The following is a 14328-nucleotide window of genomic DNA, read 5'->3' as shown; positions in this document are numbered from 1 at the left end:
ATCTTTAAAGTTAATAAAACTATAAACAACAAAAACCAGAGTCTTAAATAGGAAATATTAGGCAACGTTAAAAGGGGAAATACTCAGCCTGTCAATAATTATACAGATGTGTTCCACACACATTCTCTAGATGTGTCCTTTGGTTCATCTCTGGTTTTGAATATGCTCTGTGATGGGAATTACACATGGATATGGAGTCACATCCACACCCTGCAGATGCCAAGTCAGTCTTCATTTGACTTTGTAATCTCAGAAACATGCCAAGGGAAAGAACAGCTGAAGGCTTACTACCTAGACATATAGGATAAACTCAGAATTATTGTACTTCTGCAAGAAAAAAATACTTAAAAATAGATACTACTGTAACCGCACAGATTTTTCATGTGGATCATGCCTAAATCCCGTCAATGGTAATTCTGAGTGTTTTTCCTTAGTCTATATATTATACCAAAGACAAAATGGAAATGTTTGTAAGTTCCTACAGGGCAGTCATTAAGAAAATTATTTCAATAAAAAGCAAAAAAAGGAAAGCAAATTTTGTCAAAAGATAGAAATGTCTTTCACATGTCCTTAATGTTCTGAAGGCATGGGAAATTTAGGGTCTCCCTGGGTTTTGTAGCATCTTTTTAGTAATAAGGGAATTCTAGGAAATAATAAAAAAAAATGTTGAAACATCAGTCTAGTGAGGAAGTATTGAATGCCTCATATAAGAAAGGCAAAAAATGTATTAAACAACCTACCAAGAAGCTGTAAGAGGCCAAGGAAATTGTTTTATCAGATAACAGATTATTCCAGGAATGTTTTGAAGATGGCCTGAATGCAAAAAAACAAAGGCCAGGAGAGCAGTACATAGAATCTCTTGGTCTGTCTGTTCCAGAAAACTGGTAAAACATAATCACGAAACAAGCATTTGCCATCTATGAAGTATCAGAATACAATCATTTACTGTAACAGCAAGTAGTGGGAATTCCCCCTTTCATCAACCAACACCCCCAAGTCCTTCTCCGCAGGGCTGCTCTGAATCTCTGCCCAGCCTGTAGCTGTGCCTGGGATTGCCCCTGCCCAGGTGTAGGACCTTGCACTTGGCTTCATTGAACTTAATGAAGTTGGCATTGGCCCACCTCTCAAGCATGTCAAGGTCCCTCTGGATGGCATTCCTTCCCTCCAGCATATCAACCAAACCACATAACTTTGTGTTGTTGGCAAACTTGCTGAGGGCACACTCAATCCTACTGTCCATGTTGTCAACAAAGATATTGAACAGGATCAGTCCCAACACCGATCCCTGAGGGACACCACTTGTTACTGGTCTCCAGCTGGACATTGAGCCATGGACCACATCTTTGCATGCGGCCATCCAGCCAGTTCTTTATCCACCAAGTGGTCCATCCATCAAATTGATGTCTCTCCAATTTAGAGACAAGAATGTCATGCAGGACAGTGTCGAACGCTTTGCACAAGTCCAGGTAGATGACATCAGCTGCTCTACCCCTGTCCATCAGTTCTGTAGCCCCATCACAGAAGGCCTCCAGATTGGTCAGGCAGGATTTCCTCTTAGTGAAGCCATGCTGGCTGTCACCAAGCACCTTGTTGTTTTTCATGTGCCTTAGCATGCCTTCCAGGAGAATCTGCTCCAAGATTTTGCCAGGCACAGAGGTGAGACTGACTGGTCTGTAATTCCCTGGGTCATCCATTTCCCCCTCCTTGAAAATAGAGGTTATATTTCCCTTTTTCCAGTCATTGGGAACTTCACCTGACTGCTATGATTTTTCAAATATGATGGACAGTGGCTTAGCAACTTCATTCGCCAGCTGCTTCAGGACCCGCAGATGGATTTCATCACGTCCCATGGACTTATGTACGTTCAGGTTCTTAAGATGATCTCAATCCTGATCTTCTCCTATGGTGGGCCTACAGTCTTTATTCTCACAGTCCCTGCATCTACTTTCCAAGACTTGGATGCTGTGGTCAGAACACTTGCCAGTGAAGATAAAGGCAAAGAGCTCATTGAGAACCTCAGCTCTCTCCAGATCCAGGGTAGCCAATTCTCCCGTTGTGGTGTATTGAGGCACGAACTCAGGTCGGTGAGGATACTGAGACTCAGATGAAAAGTAAACTTTATTACAATCAAACCTTTTTATCCCCTTGTTCGGTACTTTCCCAACCTGTACGAATGCACCACGTTCAATCTCATTGGCTTCTTTAAAAATCCCCAAGGTAAATAGTCCGATCTCAACGTTGATCACGCTCTGTTCTCGCGACGACAATTTCACCTTAGAATCATAGAATAGTTACGGTTGGAAAGGACCTTAAGATCATCTAGTTCCAACCCCCTGCCATGGGCAGGGACACCTCACACTAAATCATCTCACCCAAGGCTCTGTCCAACCTGGCCTAAAACACTGCCAGGGGCAGAGCATTCACAGCTTCCCTGGGCAATCCATTCCAGTGCCTTACCACCCTTACAGTAAATAATTTATTCCTTATATCCAATCTAAACTTCCCCTGTTTAAGTTTTAACCCATTACCCCTTGTCCTATCACTACAGTCCCTAATCAATAGCCCATTCCTAGCATCCCTATAGGCCCCCTTCAGATACTGGAAGGCTGCTATGAGGTCTTCATGCAACCTTCTCTTCTCCTGGCTGAACAGCCCCAACTTTCTCAGCCTATCTTCGTATGGGAGGTGCTCCAGTCCCCTGATCATCCTCATGGCCCTCCTCTGGACTTGTCCCAACAGCTCCATGTCCTTTTTATGTTGAGGACACCAGAACTGCACACAATACTCCAGGTGAGGTCTCACGAGAGCAGGGTAGAGGGGCAGGATCACCTCCTTCGACCTGCTGGTCACGCTCCTTTTGATACAGCCCAGGACACGGTTGGCTTTCTGGGCTGTGAGCACACACTGCCATCTCATGTTCATTTTCTCATAAACCAGCACCCCCAAGACCTTCACAACAACAACATCCTGGTTTATCACCCCAAGGCTTGCTTGTTTACAAAGCCTCATAGCTTGTTCCCAGAGTGTCTCTCATGCATATCCCATCGCCTTCACCTCCCACATCCCGTTAGCTTCTGGAGAGGGCCAACATTGTCCCTAGTCTGTCATTTGTTTACTGCATATCTACAGAAGCCCTTCCTGTTGTCTTTCACATCCCTTGCCAGATTTAATTCTAGCTGGGCCTTAGCTTTCCTGACTTGGTCCCTTACTTCCCAGACAACATCCCTGTATTCTTCCCATGCTGCCTGTCCTCACTTCCACCTTTTATAAGTGTCTTTTTCCCCCTCTAAGTTTTCTCATCAGTTCCTTATCCATCTGTGGAGGTCTCATGGCCCTCCTGCTGCACTTCCTTCTAGTAGGGATGCAGCACTCCTGAGTGTGGAGCAGGTGATCATTGGACGTCAACAAGAAGTCTTGTGCCCTCCTGCCCTCCAGGTCTTTATCTCATGGAATATTACTGAGCAGGATTCTGAAGAGGCCAAAGACTGTTCTCTTGAATTCCAGGGCAGTGAGCTTGCTGTATACCTTTTTCACTGTCCTGAGGATCTCAAAATGACCACCTCATGATTGCGACAGCAATCGCTGCCTTGGAGAATCATGTTCCCAACCAACCCCTCCCTGTCGGTGAGCATCGTGGGGGTACAGAATAGAGGGTTCTACATGACAAGCCCTGACTTCAGTCTCATACAATTGTACCCTTACATGATACTTAGCTGAGGGTTTTTGAAACTGTTTGACACAACTGAGTCAGTTACTTGTTTTGCCTGAGTGTTTCAGGGAAAAGCTGCTCAGCTCTTGTGTTTTAAACCAAATTGGGATCAAAACACTTTATTGAGCTATCGAGAACACAGAATTAGGCAGCAGTCGGCGAGGTGTTGCATTCAAGCAGTAATACAGGAGATAAGCCCCCAGAACAAGCACATTGTCCTGGGTTTAGCAGTAGCAGTCAATTTTTCTCTTTCTTAGCAGCTGGTGCAGTGCTGTGTTTTGACTTTCAGCCTGGGAGCAAAGCTGATAACATGGATGTTTTCGTTTGGCTAAGGACTTTGTGAGCCTTATGCTCTGCCAGGGAGGAGGGAAGCCGGGAGGAAGCAGAGACAGGACACCTGACCCAAATTGACCAAAGAAGTATTCCATACCCCAGCACATCATGCCCTGGATGTAACTGGGGAGTTACCAGGAAGGGGCTAGAGGGCCTGCAGGGTTGGAGGAGGTATCGGTCGGTGCTTGGTCAGGCTGGGGGGGCGAATTATCAGTCGCCTGGTGATGAGGTGTTGTATTTTCTTCCCTTGTTATTTCCTTTATCATTACTATTATTGGTGGCAGCAGTAGTGATTTGTGTTATACCTTAGTTACTAAACTGTTCTTATCTCAACCCGTGGGATTTGCATTCTTTCTGATTCTCCTCTCCGTCCCTCCAGGAGTAGGGGGAGGGCAAGAAGGAGGGGGGGGTGGAGTGGGTGAACAAGCTGTCTGGATGGGTTAAACCACGACACAGTCTTTGAAAAATGTGTGTCCTCTTAAAAATATGCCAAATTAGACAGATTCAGCAGTGTGACTGCAGAAGTTGTAGGTACAGGTTCCATGACTATTTCCCCTAGGTTTTAGTATTTGTACTGAAAATTCTTTTCATTGGACAGGTTATACTTTCACTCCTTGTATATGTTGTGATTTTCACTTAATTTTGTACAATTTTGTAATAAAATCCTAATGCAAGTTAGTGTATTCAAATGCCATATATTTTCAGGGTGAAAAGTCTTCTGAGGGTCCAGTGGGTCCACCAGGTCTTTCACCTTTAACATTCATTGACGGTAGCATTCCAAAAAAGCAGCCTTTTGAGTAAGGAAGATTGCTGGTTTTAGACAGCAGAGAATCCTATGGCACAGCATAGGGTTGGATAAGAGTGCAAGAACCTCTCAACTTCACTTGTTCCATTAGTATCAGTTGTTGGTGCTGTCCTAGTTATTCACTGACATGCATAGAAATGTGAGCAAGGGGAATTGAAATAAAGACAGCAAGACATTCACAGACTCATTTGTTTCCTTTGGAAGGTAGTAATGTTATTTTATTAATTGAAAATCTAATCTATGAATGTTTGAAATTAATCTCCTACCTTATCTTTTTGGGTATCCAGAGTCCTCGACCAGAGATATCCTAAGGTGTGAACAAATCCCATGATTTTATATGTATTATATGTGACTGAGGACAAGCTTTTTTATGCATTTAGAGCTCCTGTTCTTTTAGGGAAACTCGTGAAAGAAAAGGTAACTCTTCAGTTAGAGAAATCCTCTTGAACTGTACCATGCATTACGATAAGCAGCCTTTAGTCACCAGGTGCTTAAAGATATAAATTGAAGTGCAGAAGCTTTATGGGGGTTCTTTAAAGGATTTGAAGATGAAATATGCTGTGTTCTAACCAGGTTCCTCATTGCTGAGCCTGATCAAAATACTTTTTCAAATTGATAATTTTTTGTTGCCACAAAGTGGCTACACAACAGGCAATGTGATCACCACACATAAAAACTTTGGTCATCTTTTCTTTAAGCTGTCAGTGAAGTCAAGCATTTTACAAAAGTTATTCTAAATTCAAATTTTGTTTGGGATGGTGTTTTGGTTTTGTTTAGGGACAAGGTGTGAGCCTGGGGATTGTGGAATTTTAGGAACCAGACTGTCAGGAACTAAATTAAGTCTGATTTGGAACAGTTACTGTTGTAATCCTTACACTGTTTTCATGCACTTATAAGTAATAATGTGGAACACTTCTAAGGGCAGCATTACTTATGTTCCTAAGTGACACAGCAAAACTAATTTGAATTATCTGATAACATTGAACTGTGCTTTGCTGATACTGATACATCATTAACTGTTGACTTTCAGCTTTCATTGACTTTGTAGTGCTTAGAAGATCCACACGTCAGGTTCTGGCACTCCCAGTCTGGGTATCTCAGAGAGGAATGTGTGAAATGAGTATTTTGTTTCTCAGGATCAGACAGGAACTAAGGAGCAAAACTATTTCTTCCAGGAGATATCCTCCCTCCTTGAATCATTGTAACTTAGTCTTTTGATACCTTTGTCTTTAGCTTCTACCTCTTTCTACAAGTGGGCAAATGTTTTGGCCAGACAGTAGCCTCATTTACTGGCTGTGTCCTGATTAAATGCTGAATGAGTTACCCAGTATGAAATACTATCGTTACGCATTATCAGGTAGATACACCAGAGGGCAGGATTTAGATAGCAGAAATATCTTTATACCTTACATAAAATGATTTCAGCAACTAAAGGATCATTCGATATGTTTATTACAATCTGATTTTCAAAGGGCACATAATCATGGCTTTACCTACAGAGTGTGTAAATAACAATATCTAGTACTAGGAACAGTGTTTTCTTGAACTGTTTAAAATACTTCAAATTGCATCAATTAGCTATTGTCTCCTAGCCAGAAAAAAATCTACCGTTCTTTATAGTGACTATTGTCATTCTTATCGAGAGAAAAGCATACTTGGGAGAGGGGGAAATGTAAATTTGGGAAAACAATTTTGGTTAACATCATCAACCAAACTGATCCACAGTGTAAGTCCTTTGGCATAAGACATTCATGTACTATAGAATACTCACCTTTTCCCATAGTTTTATAGATCTGTACCACATTTGCGTCCTACACAGTAAGTAGTGAAGAGAGCTTAGGCTGTTTCCAGAGACCAATTATGTAGAACATGTAACAGATCTACAGATTTTCTAGCCAAAGAAAGACAACCAAACTGGAATCCATTGCTGTTTGAATACTGCATGTTTCTGAGAACTACCAAGTTTTGTGTGTGTTTGACCAGTCAAATTGTTACATCTAAAAACCATAAATGTTAAAATTTTCTGATCTCTGCCAGATGAGTGATATTTCAAGATCCAAAAAAAAGAAATCTTTGAACACAGCTGGATACCATTCACTCAATTTTGCTTTGGCACATAGTGCATATAAACTTTGACAACTTCTGGAAGAAGCATTCTTCTATAGCTGATGATTGGTTCCAGGATTGATAGGCTGTTTAAAAGCTTTTATATAAGCATGCATAAAGATAAGTATGTAAACACGATGAGTGATCCATGTGACTGATTTGTTATTAATTCAGCCCTTATTTATCACTATTGTGGCTGATCCAACAGATGCTGCATGCTGCCAGTAATTATCATTTATATATAGCATTACTAGATATTTAACATAAAAGATTCATTCCATTGAAATTCTTTAGCATCTGTATAACAAAGTCAACATTTATTTAATGAAGACAGTTAACCTCAGTGGAGGTGACACATCCTCATCCATCATCTGACAGAAGATAACGTAGAAGTTTCTACATCAGGACGCCTTTCAGGAGCAGGCTGCAGCAGCTGGGACAGCTAATATTTCTTTGATTGCACTGCAGAAAGAGCGTTAGCAGTGGTGACATGTGTGATGTTTTTCTAGTAGCAGCATGTTCCTCCAGTACATCTCATGTTAACAGAATGTGCACAAACTGACAATTCTGTGTGCAAGCGGTACAGTGTGCAATCATATGGCAGATGTACAGCTCTCACATGCAACCTGTCGTGGTTTAACCCCAGCTAGCAACTAAGCACCACGTAGCCTTCACTCACTTCCTGCACCAGCAGGATAGGGGAAGAGAATTGGTAAAAGTGAGAAAACTCATGGGTTGAGATAAGAACAGTTTAATAATTAAAATATTATGATAATGAAAAGGAAAACAACAAAGAGAGACCCAAGAAAGGTAAGTGATGCAAATAGAACAATTGCTCACCACAGATGCCCAGCCAGTCCCTGAGCAGCAGCATCCTAACCAAGCTTCCCCCTAATTTTATTGTTGAGCATGACATCATACAGTATGGAACATCCCTCTGATCACTTTGGGTCAGCTGTCCTGGCTGTGTGCACCCCCAGCCTGCTTGCTAGTGTGGTGAGGAGCAGAAAAGGCCTTGATTCTGTGTAAGCACTGCTCAGCAATAGCTAAAACATCCCTGTATTATCATCTCCTGTATTAAATGCTTCTAGTTAGCATATTCCGTTGCTGGTATTTAAACACCAAATGAAAAGCAAAATAAGTATGGTTTCTGTACAGTTTTGTACAAGGGAACTCAAAAGAGACAGGAAAGTGAGGTTATCTACACCATTTTATAGTAGCAGTGATTCATGAAACACCACACTTTGCTTCAGCATTTTTGTTGAGGGAGGTTATACACTGCAATAATTATCTGATTTAGGAGAAAACCTATTATCCTATAGGACATTAAACTACATTGCTATTAGGGTCCATAACTGTACCAAAAATAGAAAAAAAAAGAGGCTTTGATTAGTGAAATTCAATTAATTCATTCTTTTTCTTTGTAGTTTTTCATACTGCAGAATTTGAAGATGATCTGAATTCTAGACCATTGCTCTCCTTAGTGGAGTGCTTCTTTCCTTAGTTGCTCATAACTGTTTTAACTTCCTCCAAAAATAATATAACATTTGCATCCAGATTTATCAAATGTGCCTTCCAGTACAGCAAGCTGTTTGATAAACAATGAAACTAACACTGGGGTTTTTGAGTCCTACATCCCCTACACTCAGCCATACAACAGTAACCTCAGATTTCCTAATATTTCTATTTACTGCAGTGCACCCAGGTACTCCTCCAGTGCTTGGGGTCCTCTTTTGTAGTACTTCTGTTCCCTTCTCACATTACTTTTCTTGCCTTCATTCCTCTTCCCTGTCTTCACTGCTCCCATCACCCTTACCAGCCACCCATGTCTTTTCCCTCTGATTTGGTAAGAGTTAGCAAATGGTGTGTCTGGTTTGTAGCCTTCATCTCTGATTGCTAAGGTCATGAGTTCATCTGGATTGATCACTTGGTGGAGGAAACTCAGGTAAGGGCTGGCTTCTCTTTGCCATGTGTGTATGTGACAGGGATTGATGGTGGTAAATGCCACCAATTTCTGCGTTCACTATACGGTTCCTGTTTTTTCTTGAAGGCACAAAAATTTAGTATTTTTATTTTAACTCCAATAGAAAGTAGCCAAAACCTTAAAGACTGACTGTGTGAAATTCATATAGGTTAGGAAAAAAGCACTCAGGATTCTGCAGGAGGGGAAAAAAGTTTTCCCCACCTTGTTAGCATGCCACAGGGAAAACACCCCCCGTTAATTTTAGTAGATTTGGTTTATATGGATGTAGGGTACTGCAGGCATAGTTCAGTGGGCTTATAGCCACAGAAGGCCAGTGTTAGCTACTTAATGTACTTACAGAAGCCCTGCTTGTTGACTTAGGCTTGTGGAATATCTAAATGACTTTAGTATTTTCCATTTTTCATTTAGTGTATAAAACAACAGTAATGTTAATCTTATGATTTATAGTTATTCTTTTTTTCTTTCTGTTTTTCTGTTTTCCCCATAATAAAATCTGGATCATAGCGAATTATCAGCCTTGTTAATGAAATTTCTTGATCAGGAGACCAGCAATTCTCTGAGAGCAAGTATTTACAGTCTACCGTATTGTGCTCTGACAGGCTTTCTAAAGGGCATGCCATGTAAGAGCTATGCTTGGTGCAGAATAAATGTATGTGGTTTAGCATTTTTTTGGAAAGTTGATTGCCTTTAAGAAGGACTTACCAATGGCAATTGGTAAGCATGATATTCACTCTATTTCTACTAAATAAACTTACTAAATTTGCAATACCAAAATGAAAGTTTTGAAGTTCTTTATTCTTTGCCTTTGCAACTTTCAGATGCACTCTTCCTACAAAACTGAAAAAGGAGAAATTGCAGACAACGCAAAGTCTCAGCTTTCATATTTTTATGGTAAGACAATTTATAAGTTTTGCCTGCCACTTGCCATACTGAAAGTGTCTTCTATGTAAGGAGAGCTGACGCTAAGTTTGAGGAGTGGCCGACACGCCAGAAGGCTGTGCTGCCATTCAGCGAGACCTGGACAGGATGGAGAGTTGGGCAGGGAATAACTTGATGAAATATAACAAGGGAAAGTGTAGAGTCCTGCATCTGGGCAGGAACAACCCCAGGTTCCAGTATAGGTTGGGGAACGACCTGTTAGAGACCAGTGTAGGGGAGAGGGACGTGGGGGTCCTAGTGGACGACAGGGTGACCATGAGCCGACACTGTGCCCTTGTGGCCAAGAAGGCCAATGGCATCCTGGGCTGTATTAGAAGGGGGGTGGTTAGTAGGTCGAGAGAGGTCCTCCTTCCCCTCTACTCTGCCCTGGTGAGACCTCATCTGGAATATTGTGTCCAGTTCTGGGCCCCTCAGTTTAAGGACAGGGACCTGCTGGAGAGAGTCCAGCACAGGGTAACTAAGATGATTAAGGGAGTGGAGCATCTCCCTTATGAGGAAAGACTGAGGGAGCTGGGTCTCTATAGTTTGGAGAAGAGGAGATTGAGGGGTGACCTTATTAATGTATATAAATATATAAAGGGGGAGTGTCACGAGGATGGAGCCAGGCTTCTCAGTGGCAAACAATGATAGGACAAGGGGCAATGGGTACAAACTGGAACACAAGAGGTTCCACTTAAACTTGAGAAGAAACTTCTTCTCAGTGAGGGTGACAGAACACTGGAACAGGCTGCCCAGGGAGGTTGTGGAGTCTCCTTCTCTGGAGACATTCAAGACCCGCCTGGACACGTTCCTGTGTAACCTTATCTAGGTGTTCCTGTTCCGGCAGGGGGATTGGACTAGATGATCTTTTGAGGTCCCTTCCAATCTCTAACATACTGTGATACTGTATGAGAGATATTAATTTTGCTGTGAAACTTCCATCAGGTGCTGGAACAAAAAGAACACACACAGTCTTTGAGTTTACAAACACCAAAAAGCAATGAATAGGCAGCATTAGTGTCCTATAGAATTAGTTACTGAATCTATTTTTGGTGCATATGTCTAGAAGTAGTGTCCCAGACATAAGCTACCAAGGGGATCTCAAGTCTAGAAAATCTATCTTGAGGAAAGTTAGTGCAGCTTACATGGCATTTAGGCAGATTCTTTTTAAAGCTATTCAGTACTGTTGGATTATTAATAAACAACTCTTTGTACATTTTCAATCCTACATTTTTGCTGAAAGATTTGACCTCTGCCAAAAAATATGCTTCAGTCAAAACTATCTTTTTAAAATGTGGTTTTGAAATGGCCAAATCATTTCTAATTTTTAATCTGTAACTGAAACGCTTCAGTGCTTAATCACATAGCAGTCCAGGGACCTGATTCATCCCAGCAACAAAGCCTGAGTCCTCTCTTCTGCAACAGCATGCAAAAGAGCTCTCTGTTGTGTTCTGCCACCAAGGCACCGGGGTTGTCTTGCTGTAGGCTATACCTGTTCAGAGTCTGGGCACTGACCTTCTGCTGGGCATCCCTCAAAACTCCCTCAAGGCATGTCCTGTGTACTTGAGGCTTACCATTGGCATACTTTCTTTCATTCTGATCTTTTACTTAACACAATGACAGTACAATTGTACCCTGAAGCCTGCCATCAAATTGCAAAAGCAATTTGCATACAGCATGATGAGAGCTTCCTAAATGACAACCCCATTTCAGATATCCTGTCTGTTTGACCCCTCAGAGGCTTAAAAGAGAAGAAATAGTTTCTGAGGAAAACAGTTCACAAATACAACTTTTTTTTTTTTTTTTTTTTTTTTTAGGTTGTCTTCCATAGGGTCAGAATTCAGTTCTAGCTTACAAATTATAATGTATTAATCCCACATCTCTGATCTAGCCAGTGCTGCAGCTTTAACATGGACAAGATGAAGAGGTGTGGCTGGCAAGGAGACGGGTGAAGATGCAGATTGCCTAAGTGAGTTTTTAAGTGTAAAAGGTCAGTTCTTTAAAATGGGAAAACACTTGTGCTCCCAGAATGACACTGTCACTTTAATAAAATTGCTTTGTCTCCCACTCAGCCCTGGCTAAGTGTCTGCCTATATTCATTTAAATTTTGGCCAATTAAACAGCAATAATGGACTATAAAGGATCTAGAAGCAGGATAGAGCCACTTACAAGAGGGTAAGCTATTTATTGGCAGATTGCTTTTTTTTTTTTTTTTATAAACAGAACACATTTTCTAGCATGACTTACTGGACATATTTTCTACCTTGACTGCTTACTGAATTCACAATTTGCTTTTTGAATGCTTTTGAAGGTAAAAGACTTAGTTATTTCCTTTCTGTCTGTAGAAGACTGCACGTATGGTTTCTGTAACTGCATGATGGACTTGAAAAGATTTAGGAAGGATATTTAAATTTAATATCTTGTCTTTGTTATTAATGATATTGAAAATGAATTATTGTAAATTACAGGCACTTTTTGTAAATCCGTTTTACAGGAGTTCAGTTTAGACATCTGTTGGATCACTGATTTAAATGTTGTAATGTTAATTTTCTTAGTATATGTTGTCATTATAATAGAATATTATCTTTATGGAAAATATTGTACACATTCTGTTACAGCCATGCAATATCAAGAATACATTCATGTATTGAATTTCACTACTAAGAGGTTTCTCAGAATAAGTTATTACTGATGCTCCAGACCCAGGCAATACATCTGCCTCCCAAAACACCAATATTTTTGTTTACTCCTAACAATAAGGGATTTTTAGAAACAATCTATGTTCCAAGTTTTCTATAATATTTCTGCTACTTTGATATAATTAGTTTAATAGCAAAGTATGTTAACAGCCTTATGCATTAGTAAAAATTGCATTTATCCTTCTTTGTTAGATGTTCAAATGAAAGATAAAGATATCACTGGTGGTTTTTAAGGTGTTTGTTTGACCCATGTTTCTTATCTAATAAAACAGGCTCTAATACACATATGAGCTACAGTTGGGATTGTACTGGCTGCTGTAGTTAAATCACCTACCCAGTTACTTTTCATAATTGGTTTTTGCATGTTGTCTCTAGAATTGTGCTTCCCATAGGTATGTATTCGGGTTGTCTGGTTGTGAAGTGTCTGTATTTATTTGCATCTATAAATGAAGTATTCGCAGGTGTTTTTTCACCTTTAACAGGAATGAAAATTAATCTACATTGGGATCAAAGTTACTACGTGGAAAAAACATTTTTTCTTTTGCTTTTTACTTCTGGCTGTGACAACAAACGAGCTAGTATATGGGCAAAACAGAAAGAAAGGAAAGAATCCTTATTCTCTCGTGCAAAAAGATGAAGGTAAAACCATTTTCTTAAAATTCCTAATTGACCATCTTGTATGTCTCCACATATTTCAGGATAATTAGCCAGTAACTGACAACTTATGTATGCATTTATAAAACATGATTTATTTTGATTACCAGGCCTGAAAAATACTGTGGTGGTATTTACTCGGTCATGGACTCCAGTTTGATCTATGATTTTCATCAACATGCATATGTCTTTTAAGATAAAAAAGCACTGGAGGATTTTTTAAAGAATTCTGTATCTAATATACTTCTAGAAATTGAATTTAAATACCTGTAGTAAATAAGAACTAGTTAATTAAACAGCTAAGATGTAAGATGTTAAGTAGCCATCCACAATGTTTTTTGTATATGAAAATTATTCTAACCAAATGTTGAGGATGGAATGTAACAGGGAATTACTGAATACAGACAAAGAATAGTAGTACTCTGGAGAGAATAAACTACCTAGAAAATGCTTAAACAGAGATATGAGTGGTACACAGTAATTCTTGATACTTTAAACCAGATAATTATAATTTCCTATTCATCTGATTGTTGAATCTTAAATTTCCTCACGGTTTGGAAGGTCCTCTTGGCCCTATGGGACCTCGGGGGCCTCAGGTAAGGGAACTAGAAGCTTCCAGATATTCTGTAAGTAGTTTCTTCTACATACAACCTGTCAGCTCTGTGGAGAGCAGTGTGATTGGTGCATGAGGCAGCAGTACAGCAGAGTCTAGCAAATCTTTGTCTTTTGGAAATAATTTTCTAAGAAAAAATCTTTGTTGCTGCTGCTGCTTAAATCTGCTCAGATTTAGTGGTGTGTGTGGCCCACTTGTGCTCTCCAGCTACAGAGTTCTCCTCTTACCTGTAGAGCATAATCATGCCCTGTCATACTCCTACTTGCTAAATTCCTCTATATGATAGCATCCATATTTAGTACCTCACCTGATCTGTCTCTTCAAGGAGTCATTAATTATTTCTTTCTGTTGTGGTAATGTCCAGGAATTAAAATCAGTCTCAGCTTATCATCACAGATAGATGCAGGGAAGTGATTTCTTGCAAACAGAGCTAAATGAGGTGTGATAGCTTAGTTTATTTAATAGGACAGAAGAGAGACTATGAAAATATGGCAAAGTTGGGAGCAG

The sequence above is a fragment of the Neopsephotus bourkii genome, unplaced genomic scaffold (genome assembly GCF_033783945.1).
Source record: "Neopsephotus bourkii isolate Nb327-2 ecotype Australia unplaced genomic scaffold, CSIRO-AGI_Nbou_v1 NB_233, whole genome shotgun sequence".
Taxonomy (NCBI): Eukaryota; Metazoa; Chordata; class Aves; order Psittaciformes; family Psittacidae; genus Neopsephotus; species Neopsephotus bourkii.
Note: the sequence above shows the minus strand (reverse complement) of the source record.